Genomic DNA, 20,151 nt, shown 5'->3' on the forward strand with positions numbered 1-20,151 from the left:
GACTTGCGATGAGCCGCAATGTTTGCTGGAGTATGTAAATTTTCCATTCAAAACAAACATGTGCAATAGTCCTGACGCGATTAAACTGTGCATCTCGTTCCCGCCTTTGCTCCCGTTGGTGCTTTGTGTTTGAAGTAGTAAAATGTGAAACGAAAAGTGAAAAAAAAGGGACAGCATAGAAAGCACCCAATTATCGTCAATTGTAATGCAAATGATGCTCGGGACACGCTGCTATTTATGTTTTTGTTTTACGGCGTTCAGCTTAATCGCTTCCACCGTAATGGGACGCAGTCCCATGGGATGATTTTCTGCCGTGCCGTTCCTAGTAGCGTTTTTTTAATGCTTTGTCTGTTTGTGCATTAAAACCATGCAAATTGTGAGGGCACTTGTGGTTTATTCTCACTTTTGTCGTTTAATTGCGACACGGTTCGCTTTAATGGTGGAAAGGGAAGATATTTAGTTGAAAATAGCCCAGCACGTAAGGACCAATGGGTTTAAAAAAAAAGGACTAAAATGAACATTTCTGTGTAAATACCTATTGGCAATTTTCGATGGACGAAAACTGCTATTTAGTGTACCGAGAGCCCCTCGAAAATGCGACACACATCCTACAAATCGATACTGCTTATGGGTGAGGACAAATTCAAGACACAAACACCAATTCCAGCAGTTACGCTACACAAAATGCGCCATTCAAAAGCCTCTTCTACGGTCATGATGTATTCATGTGTCGTCTGTGCGTAGCTTCTGCAGCGATATTGTTTTTTTTTTCAGGCTCCCAAACGCCCCATTACCCCTGACACACTTATTTGGGTTGTAATATTTCTAGTCGGTTGTTTTTTGTTGGCTGCGTTCGTACGAAGTTCATCTCAGCCATTCATCAATAGGTTTGAACATTTGCAGCAGTGAACTTTAGCTAGATAGCAATCGAGCGAATATCGTCTCGAACAACAGCTCAAAAGTACGCATAACCTTCCCGAAGCCAATTGGATTGGCAATCGAATGTGCTGCTCGGGGTCACATAACCTGCAAAATGTGATCCACCGGTTATCGATGGTTGAATACGGAATGATCTGCTTAGTGTGCTTTAAACACGCGCGAATGGTTTTCGACGAACCTGTGCACATTCGATGCTACCCGCTCAGCATAAGGGGTCATCGATCTGCACGCTAACGTTGTCTAATGATAATCTTCAAAGCCGTAACGCAACAATCGGTTTGGATTGCCGAGCATCGGACTGCCGTTTGGGAACGTGCAGCAAATCGAACACAAAATTCCGTCAATTCATCCGACCATCACCGGCGTCTCGGTATGCTCGGTTGCTGCTTTCCCAGCCAGCCGCTGGGCTGCCAAAAAGGACGCGGTTTATGAATTTTCATATAAATTTTCACCCACCCGCCCACTCGGGCAGGGGGAGTGTCGCGAGGCTGGAAAAATCCAACCCCCCGTTAGCACGATGTCACCGTTGTCCTTAAGGTAAGGTAAAGGTCCTAACGCAACCGACCAAGGGATGTGTGCGTTGCTGTTTGTCTTGCTGTTGTTGATGATGTTGATAGTGGCTCGTTGGTGGGTGGGTTCGCGTCACCATGCGACAATTTAAGCCGCACATGGGCCGGCGAGGTTCTCGGCGAGGGATAGTCGAAATCGCGTTTCGGATTGCTTGTTCCCTTGACTTCATATATTATTCATAAGCGAAATTTAAATAAAGAAACCATTCCAAGATCCGTTCTCGCTCGAAATGGGACAGCGGTGACAGAGCCAGGATTCTGGATAGCGTCGCCGGCTGGACGTCGCGGGGTTTTCGGAGCAGCACCATCTTAAGCGATGGCTTCAATGGGTCGTTTTGCCAGATCAAAAACCCTTCTTCGCTGTGGCGCGTGGGGTGGCTATGAAAGGAGCAGCCCCGGGCGGAAATCCGCCTGGAACGGATCCTGGAAGGATGGAAGGCAGCTGGAGCAGCCAACAGCACCACCAGCTTGTCGAACGTCATAATGGCTGCACTAAATGCGAATAATATTTGATATAATCTTTTACGATTATCCGTCCGCTATAAATATGTTTATGGCTTTATAACAAGCGTAGCGTGTCACCCATTTTTCGGCCTTCCTTTTGTAACATGTTTGCCTTATACGTGTGGTGTGTGGCGTATTTTTTTTCCAAAAAAATTTTAGCAAAAAAGAAAAAAAACAGGGAGCCTTTTTTCCGACACCAAAAGGACTCATTTCCTACAACCATTGTTAACGATGGCTGCGAGTTTAGCAGGGTGTGGCACGTTTCGTGCACGGGGAAAGGCGTTATGTCTTTGAAGCGACTTCATCCACCGAATAAAAAAGATCGAAAAATTGGCCGCACGAAGCCTCACACAGAAACAGAGACGATCAAAGACACGGGGCACAGTAATGAAGCATGGGTTTCATGTTTAATTAATCATCGTTTTCATTTTTAATCACATTTCAATTCGATGCCATTTCGCCGCGACAATCGTCACCCGGTTTGTGCGAGAAAATGTGCCATTGGCACGCCATGTTTCAGCGCTTCGCGTGCCTGCGCCAGAAGCGTGGGTTGTGCCGTCATGTTTCCCATTTGCATCCTGAACCGAACCATCCCGGGAATGGGTTAACCCATTTCCCACCTTAAAATGCTGAGTCAGACACGGTGAACTGGTCGGGTGAGAAGGATGGAACACCGTGGGAATTGTGGAAGCCCGCTCGCGATAGCATTTAAATGCGAAACAACAGGGACCCGCGCGCCCCCGCTCAGAACGGTGAAATTAATCGATGGAGAAAGTAATAAAGTTGATTTATGGGAAAAATCATAATTGTAATTGAAATGAACACTCAATTCGGTTCGGTGCGTGGCCATTGAAAGCAAATTTATGAGCCGCCTGCCAGCCAGGGAATGCCGTAGTTTATTACAATTTAGGGATTTTTCGCGGCTCTCTCGTTTCGAGTACAACACAATATAAAGTAGACGTTTCATAGGCCCACGGAGACGTTAGGATTACGATGGTGATTTACGTGGCTGGTGCGATGATGGGAAGAAATGGGGATAGCATTTTTTTACACACACCCAGCCATCAGTTGAGACTTTTTTTTCATTTATTACCAAATTCATTACGTAATATGTTTGCATATCGACTGAGGTGAGTGAAAAATCGAGCTTCAGTGTGTTGAACAAGCTTTCCGTGCAGTGGCTCATATTTGTAGGCGAATTTCCCGCAACGTAAAACCGAACTTTTCCAAAAGGGGTTGTCAAACGCGAACAGTACGATCATCGGTTCAGGTCGCCCATTTGCACGTGTGTGGCGCTAACAAGTGACAAATAATGTAGCAAAAAAACGCCTGATAGAGGCAGAAGATCCTGCCGGCTTCACGAAACACGAAACGCGGTTCTCAGGAAGCAGAGAAAATGTTCCGCTCGGCATATTCCCAGCAGTACGTTACCGAACCCTCGGCGCCAACGAATGGGTAACGAAAACTATCATGTGAAAAGTAGTCCCACCGGCGTCTTGGAGCCTCGTTCGAGGTACACCAAGCGGCAAGAACCGTGCTAAGGATGCATCAAGAAGCGCCACTCGCATGTGCCGAAGTATGTGTGTAATGAAAAATCTTCCATAAAACTGTGCCACTTTGAGACCACCGAGTGAAGCTCGTCCTTACGTAAAAAGCAAAAGGCTCCATCGGTGCAAGATGCTGGAACGGTGTGTTCATTGGAACACGAAGCGGTTACTCTTGCGAGTGTCGTAAAATGGGGGTAAATTGATTTTTCGACAAAAACCAACCGACTAAGCGTCCACCCCGCCCCCTTTCCAAAAACCCTGCCGACGAAATTGTCGAAGTGGGAACATATTATCAGCCCACAGATACTTTGCAGCAAAAGTTCGGCTCACCTTGACGTACCCAGCACGCCAGCCGGCGGGTCCCCTTTGTGCCCGGGATGATTCCCCATTTTGCAGCAACCGAGATCGGGCCTGAGATGGCAGTTCTTGGCGTGGGTGGGAAAACGTTTAAAGCAGCCGGAGGGAAACTTCAAGGAGCTTGGTGCTTTCCGGTCGTACGTCGGACGGCCAGGAACTACTGCATGCATTCTTGAGGGTATTTCTCTCGAGCACAGGATAATTAAATTGAGCACACAGCGAAACATTCGGTGAGTCGACGAGACAGATGAGTGGAAACATTTTATCGTTCGTGAAATTATTGCTTATTGCAGGTAGTGCAAGTCGTCCCGGAAGGAAGCAGTTTGTGAGATATGTAAGTGGTACAGTTTTGTGAATGGAGTAGGAATAAATGCCGCTCAAGAATGTTAGCAACATAAAGAAAATGATCAGAGAAGGAGGAAGCATTAGCTAACATGGGGGATTGTAAGCATTGATCACTGATTATTTGCTATTCCACAAAACAAACAATTAGCATGAAACAATTCAGAGCGTAGAAAAGGATGAAATTTTTCAGAGGATGAAATACGACGTATAAATTTTCGCCACAAAAGCGAACGGCTGCGTTCGGTCATTCGATCTGGGTGCATGCAATCAAAGATCGTTCGACAAACATTTACGACCAACTTGATTAGTTAATTCGGCAAAAGCACGCTGAATGCACGCCACGTCAACAACGAGAAACGCAGCTTGCTGCTAACGAAGCAGCAATGTCTGTTCAATTCATCAATACGATTACGGCAGGCTGCACGTGCACGTACGGCGATGAAGGCCAGCTGGTTGGGTGTCGTTGTCGCGGTCACAACCTTAGTTGGGCAACACACACTCCCATCACTCGGTGTTCGCAGCCCAAACATGCTCCCCTTATTACCACATCCCATCGAGTGGACCGCAAAGTTTGCGGCTTTCGCTTTTACATCGGATCGTGGATGTGGCGTACGCGCAACGGAACATTCGAATGGTTGCGGTCGTTTGCGGTTGATTGTATAATTGTATCCCGAACGCAGCCATGCCGCAACCACAAAACCCGACGGGTGGGCTGCATCCTGCTGCTGGATGGGTTTTCACAGCATGCAGCCCCCGCGGTGTTGCCGAAAAAAGCTCATTAACTATGCATGCGGTGCGGTGTGTGCATGTGTGCAACGCCGTCGGGTTCATGTGCATGCCATACGCGTATCTCGTGCCAACGGCTTCCCAAACCGACGAGTCCCCAAATTGCGACGGTTGTTCGACCGTCGCCCGCAAGCCACTGCATCAATGAACTGGTCTGCTTGGTGCAGTGCTGCGTTTTACTGAAGTTTGAAAAGTTTTCCTCGCGTCTTTCCTGGCGTATCTGTTCCTTTGTCGCCCGTGCGTTCTTTTTCTCGTTTCTCGTTTTTTTTCTCCATTCCACTCAGCTGTCGGCACTTGGCGCTTCGCGTTTCGCGAACGGAGAAAGTTTGTCCTGTGACCGCGTGCTTAGTATTCGCGTGCTCGAGGCAAACCGCGACCGACAAGTGGCACATTACGGTGGTGTCTTTGCGTTCACTTCCGGATGAAGTTTTACGGTGCGTTTTTTTTTGCGTTGATCACACCACCCGGTGCCGGTCGGTCGAAACGTGCCTTTACCGATGGAAAATTTAATTTTTCGCAGTTCGACCGGCCTACGCTAGCCAGAGCGTCTGGTTCGAACTCAACAGGTCTCGTATGGCACCGGGGGATATAAAACCCGGCCCAACAAGCTCGAGATGAGAGATTTGTATCGTCCGATCGTTTCGGTAGGACACGAAATGAGTGTAGCAATAAAAAAAAGAACAGCCTCCAGCAGCTGAGTTCGCGTGGTGCTGCTCCAGGTCCTTGCCGTGATCGTCACGCGATCCGTTACGGAACGCCTCCCAGATAGACATCGGGTCGTTTTGGGCTGGCCAGCAATGTGGTAACAAATTTTTATTGCACACCATGGGGGGGAAAAATAGCGACAACGGACCTCGGACACAACACCCCGACCAAAGGCGGAGGAAGTGCGTGCCAATGGTCGGGCGTTTTGATTTATGGCATTTTCCTGATTAGGATTTTTTATGCCACACCTGAGGCTTTTTTCGAGCGCTGTTACCACGCTCGGCCGTCAGGTTTGCGGTCGCTTACGGTTTGCTGCTGTTACGAGACGCACGCGCGCGCAATATTTATGACACTCTCGTTTTACACAATCAATACCGTCGACGGGCGTTGGGTTGAAGCGACTGCAAAAAAAAGCGTCCAGTATTGGTGGCGTTAGGAGTAAACATGACATTAATCAATTTTGGCTGCTTCAGAGAGCGACTGCTCAATGTGCCGTTTTTAAGGAAATGTGCACAACTATTCAACACACAGATTGTTGTAAAAAATATCGTTCTCTTTTGGTAAGCTTAAACGCTTATAAAGCTTATAAATCTCGCTGGGTCGCATAACCTTGTTCCGAAACGCTAGAAAAATCGGTCACCTCTACAAGAGCTTCTTCGTTTGGGTGCATCTTCTTTCCATTCTCCGGTTTTGCCCATTGACGTTGCGCGAAGGACACGGAATTTGCCAGAAAGAAGGATAAAAAGCCGGTCCTCTGATTGAATTAGTCTCACAATCTTCGTGCCATTGGACACGTTCCATCACTTGTCCCACATTTTGGTCTGCTTTCGATCCGATCGTACTCACGCGCACGGAATGCGATGCTCCTCGCTAGCATTCCGGCCCTGTTTCCCGACGGTCCCCCTTTGTATCCGAGACGACAAAGACAAGCCATGGAAGCGATTGCTTCGTAATTAAGCGCCACCACCAAACAAGCGATCTATATGCGCACAGCGCATTTGTATGCACCCGGGCGACTGCTTTAGCTTCGGGTTAGGGTTGTTTGTGCAAATGATGCATAATTTATGAAAAAGGTAATGTTTTTCTATTATTAAACTTGATACCGGCGCATGGGGCGATTTATTTCATGGCCTTTGCGACTGTTCGACTGTTGCGGGTTTTTTTTCTCTTCATTTCGGTGTGTTTGTGTAGATCGGTTTGAAAATAATATGACTAATTTATGTTTGCGCTTACATGGACGATTTGGTATTCAAACATTTAAAGGTGCATTATGCCATTTGTGGCTGCTAATTACGTAAAATTTGATTTGAAATTTTCCAACCGTATACGGTTTAAATGAAAAGCGCTATTAAAGCCATAGCAAGGGTTAAAGTTGAGTGAAATTAATTAAATGCTATCATCTTTAAACTCATTATGAATTCGAGTTTACGACACATATTTTGGTAAATACTTATACCATGTATGTGCAAAACAAAAAATTTCCCACATTAGCAACCGATATATTCGGCTACTATTTTCAGGCCATCGCAGATACTTCAAATGTCATTTTCCATTTTGGATGATCCCTAGCCAGCCCCGAACATCATCCATCTTGTTTGTGGGTGGCGCCTTAAGCCTTTTTCGAGCACACACCAAACTAAAGCGAACAAACACTCGTATGCCATCGAAAGAAATGAAAATATCAACACCGAAAGGGGGCCAATCTCTCGGGACGTCCGAGCCAGCCATAAGGCGATCCAATACCGCTGACGTAACTATCGGGATGTCTGGCTAATGGCGACTCCTAGACATCCTCGTCTAGTGTAGACACACACACACACACACACACATCCGAGTCCGAAAAACGAATTGGTCGTTTTTCGGTTGCGTTGCGGGAGCATTTCCAAGGCAATCGCTTAAACAGATGCAGTTTGAACGGAACGAATGTGATCTGCTTTTTATGCTTTTACAGCCCTGGTGTGGTGGGTTGGGGAATATAAATAACAGCGACGCAACGGTTGAAGAGGATTATCAGCAAAAGAACCCCAATGAAAGGCATAATATTTGTGCATCGTATCAGAAAGCTGCAAAAATTCAATATTTGTCTTCCCAATGGCGCAAACACGAGAAGAAAAAGAAGAAGAAGAAGAACCATTACCAACTCTGCCAAAAAAGCTCGAGGCGAGTTCGCTCTCTTCCGCCGTTCAGCGTTGGGCAGACGCATACGAGTCTCACAATCTCTGGGGACTCTTTGCGTGTGCTTTTGCGCTCATGCAATTACGAGAGGATTTAAAGTGTGAATTTAAGTGGCGACCGATTGGCTCAATTTGCTGGTAGATGCTGTAAAAATTTCAACAATGAGCTGAAGCGCGAAAAACTAACTGCAACAAACGGAACGTACAGCATTTTCGAGGTTTAATTGGCATCATTATACAACAGAGCGTACGTTTATTGTGTGTCACCGCCATCTGTAGATTCCATGTTATTAGAGGAAATTGTGTCGCACAATCTGAACTACCCATTTGGCTTACAGTATTTGCTAGAAACACATACGGCTTCGTTGATTCGGCCTTCTGTAGGAGCAAATGCCTTGCTTGGCACAAGCTATCGAACAACGCGCACAATAAAAATGTTGCACATGACCTCCTTTCGGCTCGGGAACAGGAGCAAGTTATATGAAATCGATGGTGCGCGCGAGTCTGCTCTTGACAAAAACAGGTGAGTAGGTCAGCACAAAGAACAGTACCGGAAATTACATACACCACACGGGAATCTGCGCGGCTGATGCATTTTAACGCTTGGGATAGGGTTTATTTATCACGCAGACAATGCCGTGGCTCCGTTCTCAAGCGAAATCGAAGGTTTCGTTCAACGGACTCTCGGTGGTTTGATCGCGTTTTCTCTCTCTCTCTCTCTTTCTCTCTCTATCTCAAATCCACCCAGTGGTCTCGAAGGAACCATGCCAAAATGCACACTCAGTGGGCAGAAAGATGCACCCTGTACAAATGCATCGCCACCCTCGGTGGATTGTGCGCGAACGCAGCAGCGTACAGCTTTGATCAATATTTGTATTGCATACAAATGCATCGATTGCACTTGCTGCATGTGGTGCGATCTCGACGCACGAACCAAAAAAAAAACCGTTGTACAAAGTTTTCCCCGCACATGGCCGGAAAAACTTTCCCCCAAAGAACGGCACGCGAGCTCGTCGCAGCGAGACAAACAGCGTCTGCTTTCGGAATCCACCAGCAAGTGCATAGTGCAGGCCCGATAGTGCTGGCATTCCGTTGACATAATGCCAATTTCACCTATGTTTATGCTTGCTTGCACCAACGCTGCCAATCGCAGCCCTGGTCTGGGGGACACCGTGGGTGAATGGTGGGTGGAAGGTTACCACGGGTTGCTGGCTTCTCGGGCTTTTCCTAGCCCAGTTGGAGCCTTCGTGAAGCTCGTGCATGGTTCGGACGGTGCTGTAGTGATCGAGTGGCGTTTTTCCCGTTAAAAATGTTTCCCAGCTTCAGATCGAGCCTTACGCCAAAAAAGGGGGAGGCTTGGAAATCGACACAAGGAAGAAAAGCAAAAGCAAAATTTTAAAAAAAATGAAACACAGATAATACATTCGCATATCGTAAATGTCGCAGAAGCGCCACCGTTCGAAGTTTGTCTGAAGTTTGTGTGCCGCGCGCTCAACATGCTTATGCTGTACGGTTCCGGAGAAGATGCGGCCCATTTATGCGACGGCACAGGGCAACCAGGATAAAGTCGACCGTACATCCACCGTCACAAGACAGACAACATCCGGAGTTGCTTCCTGGCGAGACTAGACCCGTGCGCGCCATCGCGAGTGGCCACAGTGCGACGCAGCGAGATTGGCAAAGATAAAAGACGACGGCATTTGACTGCTCTCACCGTTGGCCACCGTTGGCTAAGCAGGATGGAAGTTTGCTAAGCTCATGCACACGGTTGTCTGTGCCTTTCGGGACGAGACTGGCATGCACATGCACACGCGCGCACTCGTCAGACCAGGTCGCGTAACGACATGGAACGCCAACGGAACTCCCATGTTGTCGCATATATTCATTATTATATTATGCACTTCCACTTTCCATGAACAACACCGCTCACGTACTTGTGCAATCAACCGAAACCAAAGTCAGCAGAGTGCAACCTATGGGGCGGTGAATCGTCCTACCAGGCGAGACACCGAAAAAAAGCACACAACACCGAGAGAGAGAGAGAGATAAAAAAGCAGCACCCTATCAACCCACGCGCCCTTAAAAAGACTCCCGCATGGGGAAAACCAGGCGGAAGTGGTTGTTGTTATGTTGACCTCCTACGGAGCCCGGAGCCTGCCAACACTACGGTTTATTGGATATTGAGTGGGCTTCCCTAGTTGGGTGGGATCGAGTTTCCTTCTCTCTTTCTCTGTCTCTCTCTCTCTCTCTCTTTCACTCTTGGATTGCTCTTTCGCTATTATTGTTCGCCCATTATTTTCGTCCATGCTCATCCCCCAAATGCCCCATTTCGCTGCAACGAGGCAACGATCGGTCGTGTCCTTGTGGAATATGGTTTTTAATGAGCAAAACGGTTTGGAAAAACAAGCCCCATGATTGGATCGTCAATTCGTGCGCCCCATTCCCTAGAAGGTGGTCTCGAAACACGGCACGAAATGCCCAACGGTCCATTTTCGTTCGTTTTCCTGGTGCTTCGGGGTGGAGGGCTGACCAGATGAATACACCAACCCCGGTGATCAGTCTCGTTGGATGGTTTTTTATTTTCCTTTTTTTTTGCTTTGGTTGGCTGTTTGACTGTTTTTCCTTCGCACATACCGTTTCACGTTTCATTGCACACGAGCCGGCACTGCACCGGTCCGAGTGCAATGGGTTTGAGCATCACCACCGCATGAGTGTTTGTTTTTGTGATATTCTTTTTTTTTTCAACCCTTATTTCGTTTGAGGTTTGGCGAATCTGGGGGATTTTTTCCACCCAAAACGGTGCACAACTTGCGCTTGGGCGAAGAAAATTCGACGAGGGTCGCTTTCCGCGGATCCCTCTCGAGAAAAAGAGGGAGACACAAGGGTGGAAACGATGAGTTGATTTAATAGAAACACACGAGGAACTTGCAACAAGCTACGCTGCCAGGCAGACCGATGGGGTACGTACGATTGTTTCGTATTTTATCCCTCCAACAGGCGCTTCAATTGATACTTGGGCGTGGGAGCGTTTGAATGTTCAACACAAATGCGAACATTGCAACAAACGCATTTTAGGTAGGCATCTATGGGACAAAGGCAAAACTTGCACCTCATGCGCTCATCTGTATTATGTTTTGGAGGGGACTTAAATGGCACGCTTCGAAATTGAGCTGTCGACACGCGAGAGGATTTAGACACCGTACTACAACGGTTATCAGTATCACAACTCGAAAGCACTCAACTCTTCAGCTCCTATCAAATACGATCGAGAAAGGTCAAGTTCAAACGCCCACTCGCTCTCATCCCGTCGAGAATGCACGGGAACACACCTCTCGGGCCACTTTCACTCGACGCCATTGGGATCGGGTGCCGGTGCGCGTCTAGAGGCCCTAACCTGGTGTTTAATATCCCGGTCACATTTGCACGCGTGTACCTCGGGAGTCACGTCGCGCAAATTTGTCGCATCGAGTCGCGTAAACCCCCGGCGGGTTGGCGCTTTCGACTTTGGCGGGTAATCGTCACACGCACACTCGACGCAATCGAACCGGACCGAATGGGTGAGTAATTTATTTCAATTTCACTCCACTCGACTTCGACGACAACGACGGAATTCGCCTTCGCTGGCCGGCCCCAACACGTGCCGTGGTCCCATTTGCATGGCAATGTGGTGGGATATCCCTGCCCAGGACCACCGAAATTGCACGCCGATCGTTTATTTTCGATATAAAAGCAAATTGCCACCGAACGAAACTCAGTCATTGTCAGTGCGGGTTGCTTGGATCGGTTGACGAACGCATCCCTGCCGGAATTTGGCCGTGTTTTTTTCTTCCCGCGATCGCTTCCCTCACTCGTGTGTGCGTGGGTGTGGGTGTGTGTGTGGGTGCGTGTGTGTTACGAACTGTGCGCGCGTGTGTGTTTGTGTGGGTGGGTGACTTTACGCCCCAGCGAACTTGCGAAAACATCACCGATACCGGGACTTGGGTTGGAGCTTTTCACGCAGCAGAAGCAGCAGCAGCACCAGCCAGCATAGCCGCGGCCAATTGCGAAAACGAAATGAAATCCTTCCTGGTGAGTTTGTTGATGTTTGCTTCCGGAACGCGCTCGGTTTTCCTTTGTTTCCCGGGGGCCACTTTGTATGGGCGGCCACGTTCGTCGTATGAATGGGTTTTGATTTCCCCCGTCGTGGCGCGACCGAGTTCGCGGATTGCGTACGCTGATTTTGTGCAGTTTCTTGTTACCCTTGCCCTGCCTTTTATGGCTTAATTTTGGTCCATTTCCTCCACTGCTCACCGAACACTCGTGCGCAAGTTTGCACGAAGCCACCGAAAACCCGATAAACACCAACGTCAGCAAATGTGGTCCTTGCGTTGGTGCAGGGAGGATGAAAAAAATAATACTAATAGAAAATAACCACGGATGAAACGGAAAACAAAACAACGCCCGCCACAGAACAGAAAACCGCGCCACCCGCACGCGGGTAGGGCATTAATAAATTAGACTAACCGAAAGTGAAAAATTGACGACCCCAGTTCCGGTGCCTCGAACGCTTGCCGCTGCTTTATGTGCCGTTAACATTGGTCGTATTTTTAGATATATATATTTTTTCCCTCTTTCCCCGAGTCCTTTCGGTGTTCGTTTTGGTGCCAGCAGAAGTTTTTTTATGTGTTATTTTAGATTTCCCTTCATTTTATTTCACACTACACGCTAACGAACGGAGCGTGTGTGGGAGAGCGCTTATTTTTGTATTTTTTTGACCAAACATTCTATCATCCCGGGTAGTATGGAACGGGTTGAAAACACCCGACTCTACAACGCTTGTAGTGAGCGTATGTGTAGCGAAAAACAAACTTTTTCGAAAAAGCAGTCGTAAATGCAATCGCAATCACTACAACCATGCACGACTCCAGAGCTGCAGTATTTTCCGTCGACCGACTTTTATTGCCAAAGTGAAATGTTGTGCCTTTTTTTTGTGCAGGGATAAAAACCGAATTAACAAGCCTTTTATGGCTCTCGGCGCAAACTGCAGCGTTGAACGCTTAATAAAATTCGCGCTCAATCATGCTGAAACGCATTTGATGATCGCCGCACGAATCGCGAATTGATGGCTGTAAAATAGACTCGGCGCCATCGTGCACGGGTTTTTACGTCCACCGATTTAAAGGGATGTTTGCATACATAGCAGTAAGCTGCATTGCAAAATGTTAATTTAGATTACACTTCTCAGCTTTCCAGTGTGTGTTTTTATGGAAATGTGTTGGCTTACAGTTAGAGGACTTTTCAGCATCATGCCTTGAGGCAGGTAATTCAAGATGCACTTGGATATCACAATTGGTGTAAAATTAAGTGCACCAAACTTGAATACAAAAAAACTGCCAAAACAGATAAAAACCGTCGCACACATACACACATCTTGAGCACAGACACGCCAGCATACGAACGGATAAACAAGCACAAGCAGGCCATGATCGACGCGAGCAAGGAATAAAACAACACACAAGCAAAACCAAAGCTAGAAAAACAATCAGCGAACGATAGCAGGGAATCAATTTCTAATTCTGTTTGCACCGTTCAATTCGCTCCCACTCGGCCCGTCGGAGCATCGGCGGGTGTTTGGTCATTTAGAGCGAGGTTCCGGATTGCACTCCCGTGGGGCCGCCGGGGAAAAGCGTGTTTATCGCAAAACATCCTCGCGTCGATCGACGCGTAGACCATCCCGAGCCCGAGCCCGAGCCCGAGCCCGAGTGAAAACCGTCGTTCGCCGGAGGCTATCAACGTGATGCGTTTTGATGAGAAATGCCGCTCCAGTCGATGGAAAGCGAAAATAATACGCACACGTACGGGAAATGGGAGAAGCACACCAAATTGGAAATTTTTGCCGGACACTGGGCGGCACCGAGAAGCCCACGGAAATGAAAATCGGTTCCAAAGCGCGCGGACGCAAGGCCCGTACGCCCGGATCCGTGGCCAAAGGGGAATGGGTAATCGTTTAAATCGGATCATTTTCATATAGATGAGTAACGGCTGTCGCCATCTCGTCCTGACATCATCGTCATTTGCGGTCGCGTGCACCCAGCTCGTGCATGTGTGAGCCTGTGGGTGGATTTGCGTGTAGGTGTGTGGGTGTGTGCCTGCAAACACGTTGATTGATGTACCGAACTCTCAGTTGATCCTTTTGCTCGGGTGCCGTGGACTTCCGGCATGCTGTGTGCAGCAGCCGCAGCGAGAGCGTACGCTTTAGCGGATGCTTTTTATATGTAAATATTATTGCCATGATGTGTGAATAAAATGCACGAAGTGGTGTGGCACACTGTGCCGGGAAAATGCTCCCTCGTTTTTGGCACCAGCATGTTCGAGGAAAATTTGGTCGCACCCGAGACGAAAAAAGCTCCATCCGGCTGGCACTAGGGCCAAACCCGGTTCCTATCATTATAGGGGAGCATTGCACCGAGAAGACAGTGTTCCGGTTTCTTGCCTCATCTTATCCATTACTTATCGATTCCAAAGACATTTCCAATGGATGCTGGGCAACAAAAAAAAACGCCTGGGAATGGTGCTGGGTTGCTTCAACTGTCAAGTAGCACCATTTGCCAGCCGCTAGCAGAGAGCTTTTTAACATAGCCTGCTGCATGGTGTGGTTTCTCTGGCAACCGGAGAAAAAAAAACACAAAAGAGAAGATAAAAAAAATCCAACCCATCCGTTATGCCTCAAGATGAATAAATCATGCAATCGGAAATCCATTTGTGGTTCAGCCAAACCGTATGTTTTATAGGAATTGCTCTCCGTTTATATTTTTAAAGCCTCCGTAGCTTTTTCGCTTTAAGCCACCGAAGCAGCCAGTGTTGATGCCAGCGATGGCAGCACTGCCAACAACAGCTTTCCTTTCCCGAGCACTCACTTTGTGGATGGCATTTTTTGAGTTGCTGCATTTTTTTTTGCGGATATACGGAGATGGAAGTCCAGATCACATCCAATTGGTTGCATGTCATTCATAATACATGCCGTTTCAAATGGAATAGAGCTACGGTTACGATCATGAATGTTTTAGCATTTCATAATTTCCACCGACCACCGAACGGGGCACGCAGTATTTGTGAAAATGTATGGGCATCCAGTTGACGGATCACATCGTTCCCATTAATTGCATTCCAAATGGGTGTCGATAATTGCGCAAGCTCGACTAGTTTCACGGTAATCACGTTTCGGCTCGATGGCATTCATTGCATGTAACGAGGATGCGCCACTAAAACGAACCACGTTGCAACTGCGAACTGTAAAGCATATTACGATCGAGCAAAGACCAAACGGTGGCGACCCAACGGCGCTTCCGATCGAAAAGCGCGAGCCCATCATTTGTCGATGGCGCTTCCGATGACGACTCATCAACTTCTGATTGCAACCGCAATCAGGACTCAAAGCGACCCCCGAACAAACACCGTGTAACGCAAATGAAACGGGACGAAGGCGAGAAAGTTCACCTCAACGGTGCACTTTCGCCTGCGGCAACAGTCGAGAAATTTCCCGGGCTGCCCCAGGGTGATGGTTTGATGAATAAAAAATAACCACCACCTTCACTCGCTCGGGTCATCCGTGGTGTCATTCGCGTCATTTTAGTTTTTTTTTTGAATGTTGCCAACCAACCTAGAGCATATACATACGAAAAAAAAAGATCATCTAAGCTCATTTTGCTATCGATGGTGCGAGGTTTCTCTCCCAGTGCGGAAATGTGAGCTTTTTTTTTCAATCATCATTAAATGTAGCTCAGCAAAAGCTTGATTAAATCGATCTCTCCGGACTGCCGAAGCCTGCGCCTTGTAGTTTGATTACAGCGATTCCAATTCCTCGGTGGCTCGGAACCGAGGTCCTAAGTCAACACGGTCCGGGTTTGCTTCCGTTTGGGTAAATTCCGAGGTCGGTAATGTGCGCGCGCGCGCTCGCCCTGGTGCTATTTCCGGAAGCATCGCCCAAATGCGCAGGTGGCACATAAAAATCGAGAGAAAAAAAATGGAATGGTACAATTCCGGCACATCCGGGACAAGCTGTTTAATACGAACACACGTAGTACATGTGCCATTTTCGGTTTTTTTTCTTCTCCTTTTTGTTTCGTGTGTCCACCCGCGCGTCGGTGACTGGCCAATGTTTGTCACCGACACTGGGGAAGGACAATTATAAGCGCACGGCTCGGTGACCGGTTCAGCTGAGCGTGACCCTGAGGGGGCCGGGCCTGAGATGTCATTAAAATTTCACGCCTTCACACATTTTGACCAGAACGACCCTGGCTGGCCGGCGGATGCTGTTCTGGCAATTTTGGGTGGGAAAAAAAAACAACAGCCACCAGACCGGCCGTGCTGGAGACGGAACGGATGCAATAGACCGGATGAAAGTGACATGATTGTGGTCAGCTCGTTCCACACCACTTAAAACCCGGTACGTGTGGCCAGACCGATTCCAGCTGGTGGGTGGGGAGGATTGTATAAATAAAACGGTTCAGCGCTTGGCTCGATTATTTAGCTGTTTGCTTCGTGGTGCTGCCAATATCCTGCAAAATTGCTGCCACCATTTGAAAGAGCTCGCGCGCGCGCGCGCCCTCTGGTGGCCACGGCACAAATTAACCCATGCGGTCGTTGTAGCTTTGGGCGTACGAGATTGGATCGCGAACGGAACGGAAAGTTCGAAACAAACTGCGGTCATCACGGAACGGATGCGAGGTGGCCCTTTCCTGTTACGATGTCCGCCCGGAGGTCGAAAGTATTAGGATCGCTTACAGGCACGGCGCTTTTTTTTCACTCTCATCTCTTTCCACTCACTCGCCTGCTCGCTGTTCGGCTTCCACAAGAAAAGTACTTCACAGTTTTATTGTTCTCGCGTTTCGCCCGGTCCGAGTTTCTTGAGACTTTTCCAAAGTGGCCGGATGTGGAGCGGAGGTATTAATTTTTCTCCCTCGCCAGCCGAGATCACGAAGCCACCCTGGGCTTGAACTCGAGTGGGCGAGAAGTTTTTTTTTTGTTTTTTTTCGTTGCCTTCGCTCCGTTCGCCAGGGACGGCCGTTTGTCTTCGCTCGGCGCTTCGCTGACGTTTGAGCCTGTCTGCTGCTCGTGGCCGCGGTTCAGTTCTTTTTCCTCCAGCCCTCATTGAGAGACACCCATTTCGCGGTGATATGGCACGGGTAATAAATTTCATTTTCGAAAACCATTTTTCCATCCATTCAACCTCGACGCAACCTTACCGAGGCGTGGAGGCCTGGCGTGGCGTGGGACTTTGACAGCGTGATTGAATGGAAAAGAGGGTTGCGAAGGGCGCCCTACGCGATGGCGGTGAAAAAGGTGGCAAGCCAATCAATTGGACCTGCCGGGGTTTGGCGGATTAACGCGCTCGCCCCGGAAGCTCCCGGGACGGAGGCCTTCTTGCTTTTGCTGGCCCTTGCTTTCTTCCGATCAATCGTGGCGGAAAGGAGACCATTTTTCTTTTGCACCGACATTTAAATAAATATCGACATACAACAGGCACCGGAAACGTACCCCCGGTTCGGGGACGAACACGGGTGAACGAAAAAATTTGCACCCAGGGCGGATGCAAACTTCCGGTGATTTTTCTTAGCCCACTCTCTCGCTCGCACTTGCACTCACTCTCTCTCTCTCTCTCTCTCTTTCTCGCCCACTCTCGACGCGCAGAAAGCATGGCATGCTTCTCGGGATGATCCCAGGACATTTTGCATTATCTAGAGCGCGTTTCTTGCGAAATGAAACTCGCCGGTAGAGCGGCCATTTTCCGAGAAGCTTTTTGCGCGCCGGAACAGTTTCCTCTGACACGTTCCCCAAGGGAGCCATCGTTTCAATTGAAGGGATTGATCTTCCTAAAATCCGGCCCCATCCGGTTGGTTGTTTGAATTTCTGTTCAGCTTATTCCAGCCCACATCACCACTCTCACTCACTCGCAGGCATTGTTTGTCTCGCTCTTGCTTTCTCTATTGTACCTGCAGCCAAAAAGTCACTCGATTGAAAGTGACAATTTTGTTACAATCACTGATTAGTCACCGGCAGAGATTGCTTCGAGCGGGTACGGTGGGATATAAAAGTGAATTGAACTCTCAAAACCCAGAGACGGAGGCACATCGGGAGTTGGATGGATTAGAAAATGGTTGTTACCTGGAAGAGTGGATCGATAATGGTGCTTTATATTTCTCGCTGTTCCATTTCAATCGGGCTCGGTAATCGACCATAACGTTCATGTACAATCGCGTCCCGCTCGTAGTGCCGGTGAAATTTGTGACTCGATTGTGTTAGCGGGTTTTTATAGATCTCCGATCGAGTTTTACAGGTAATTTAATCTTTAGAGACACTAACGTTCTTTTTTATGCGCGAAGAGTCCAAAAAAATAGGATGTTCCTGTTTTGCTCTTTCCCGTTCTCATTTCTAAAATGTCACATTGTAAATCGAATACGCACTTTCAACAAATTAGTTATGAAAATCCATGTGATATCTTAATGTGAACGAAACGGGGGAATTACATCAAAACTTTATGCAAGTGCATATGTATTTGTATATGCACTAAGTCTAATCGGTGCATATAGGCTGTGGAACTAGCCGTTAGTTTTTCATCTAAATACTAAAGCTTGTTTTAAGAGTGTTATTTGTTTTTATCTAGCATTGTTAATCCCGTAAACGTATATGTTCAAATCAAATTAAATATCAAAAATAAAATTAAACAACAAAACTTGCATATAATAAGAAACTTATCGTGAATGGAATAATTTGAATGAAACAAATAAACCATGAAATTTATCTACTCATGAGCATGCTAGCTTAAGCTCTCGCGTTGATCAACCTGGCGGACGAATAAATTAATCTGAAACGTTGACGAAGCCACAGGAATGTTAACGTAATATTCGGGACACATTGGCCGGTAGTCGCATGAAGAAAAAACAACGTAACAGCTCGAAAAAGCGAGAGGTGCATTTGAAATTGGGTGTGTGTGTGTGTGTGTGTGCAGTACAGATGAGCGGCGTTGCAATAATGTGAAGCGATGTTACAATGAATAAAAACCAAGGTCCAACCCATTGTGATGAGAGGAAAGCCGAATGCACGAGTAGCAGGAGCAATCAAACCAAACAAGACCCGTCCGGGTCCGTCCCCAGACGACGACGTAATGCATTTCGTGCAACGTGCCACACCTTTGTCGAGAACATGGTGCATTAATTGGGCGCGCTTATCGATGCCAGGCAGCGTCGGCCACGTCACTGCGATGGTGTCCAACGATAGGGCGAGTGACTTTACCCTTGCCATAACATCTATGCCACCATGCATGACAATAAGCCTTCAAACGAGGCACCGATAGCGGAACTTTCCGCGGTTTTGCGGACATCGGGATGGGGGCCGTGTTCAATTCCATCCAAAATCAAAGCCCAACCGCCCATCGCCGACATCGGCTTAGTGAAAATTTCCCCGGCATTATTCACAGAGCCCATTTTTTTTTCTCTTGTTTTTGCCCTCCGTGTGGATGTCCCGGTCCTGCTGAGGGCGATGCAATCGCGTCGAACGCCAATTCGTTTCCGGTCCTTGCGCAACTGCACATAAACTGGGTCGGTCCGTTCGTGCACTGGCATGCGCCGCAGAAACGAAACTGACAGGTGTTTTAATGCACGGAAAGGTGCACCCAATTCATCGACTGCGACACGCGTGCTGCTGCTGGTCATTCGCATCAGGGACTTTAGGCACAAAATGGTAGCACGAACGAGTTCTGGGAGAACGCTGGTTCTTGGACCCTGCAATTGGGTTTCAGGCTTGTCGGACACTAGCCGACGGGCGTTTTAGCTGGTGTCGAAGGTTCGTTGTTGCCAAAGGTGCGATTAAATATTGGTTTATTTTATCACGTTGAGTATGACAGCCAGCTATATGCGCGCCCGTGTTACCCGTGTTGGATTAGTGAGCCAACCGTTTCGGGTTTGTCTGATGTTGTGCAATATCCGGTATGGCTGTAAACATTTCATTACCCAACGCCGATATCGACAACAATTGAGGGCAATAGATAGCAACAAAGTGTACACAAATTATTAAGCGGCTTTGTGAACTGGGAGGTAAAACGATATTTCTATCGAAACGATTTGGAGAAATACTGAAATTTGCATTATTTTTTGCATCATTGAACAATGTGTTCAATCGCCAGGATCAATTAAAACAACTTATGCTGTTGTCATCCCATCATAGGGTGTTTCTCTCAGTGGGCTTCTC

At 47.8% G+C, this 20,151-nt stretch overlaps 2 protein-coding genes across 2 annotated transcripts in view; one reads left to right on the forward strand and one right to left on the reverse strand.

Annotated features, from left to right (window-relative positions):
* LOC128720067 (uncharacterized) overlaps nucleotides 1-20,151 on the reverse strand; it is a 90,762-nt gene that overhangs the window by 36,068 nt on the left and 34,543 nt on the right. The window lies entirely within an intron of this gene.
* The window catches only part of LOC128720908 (uncharacterized), a 37,043-nt gene that overhangs the window by 16,215 nt on the left and 677 nt on the right, over nucleotides 1-20,151 (forward strand). The gene's annotated exons all lie outside the window — the stretch shown is intronic.

This window comes from Anopheles nili, chromosome 2, assembly GCF_943737925.1.
Source record: "Anopheles nili chromosome 2, idAnoNiliSN_F5_01, whole genome shotgun sequence".
In the NCBI taxonomy this organism is placed as follows: Eukaryota; Metazoa; Arthropoda; class Insecta; order Diptera; family Culicidae; genus Anopheles; species Anopheles nili.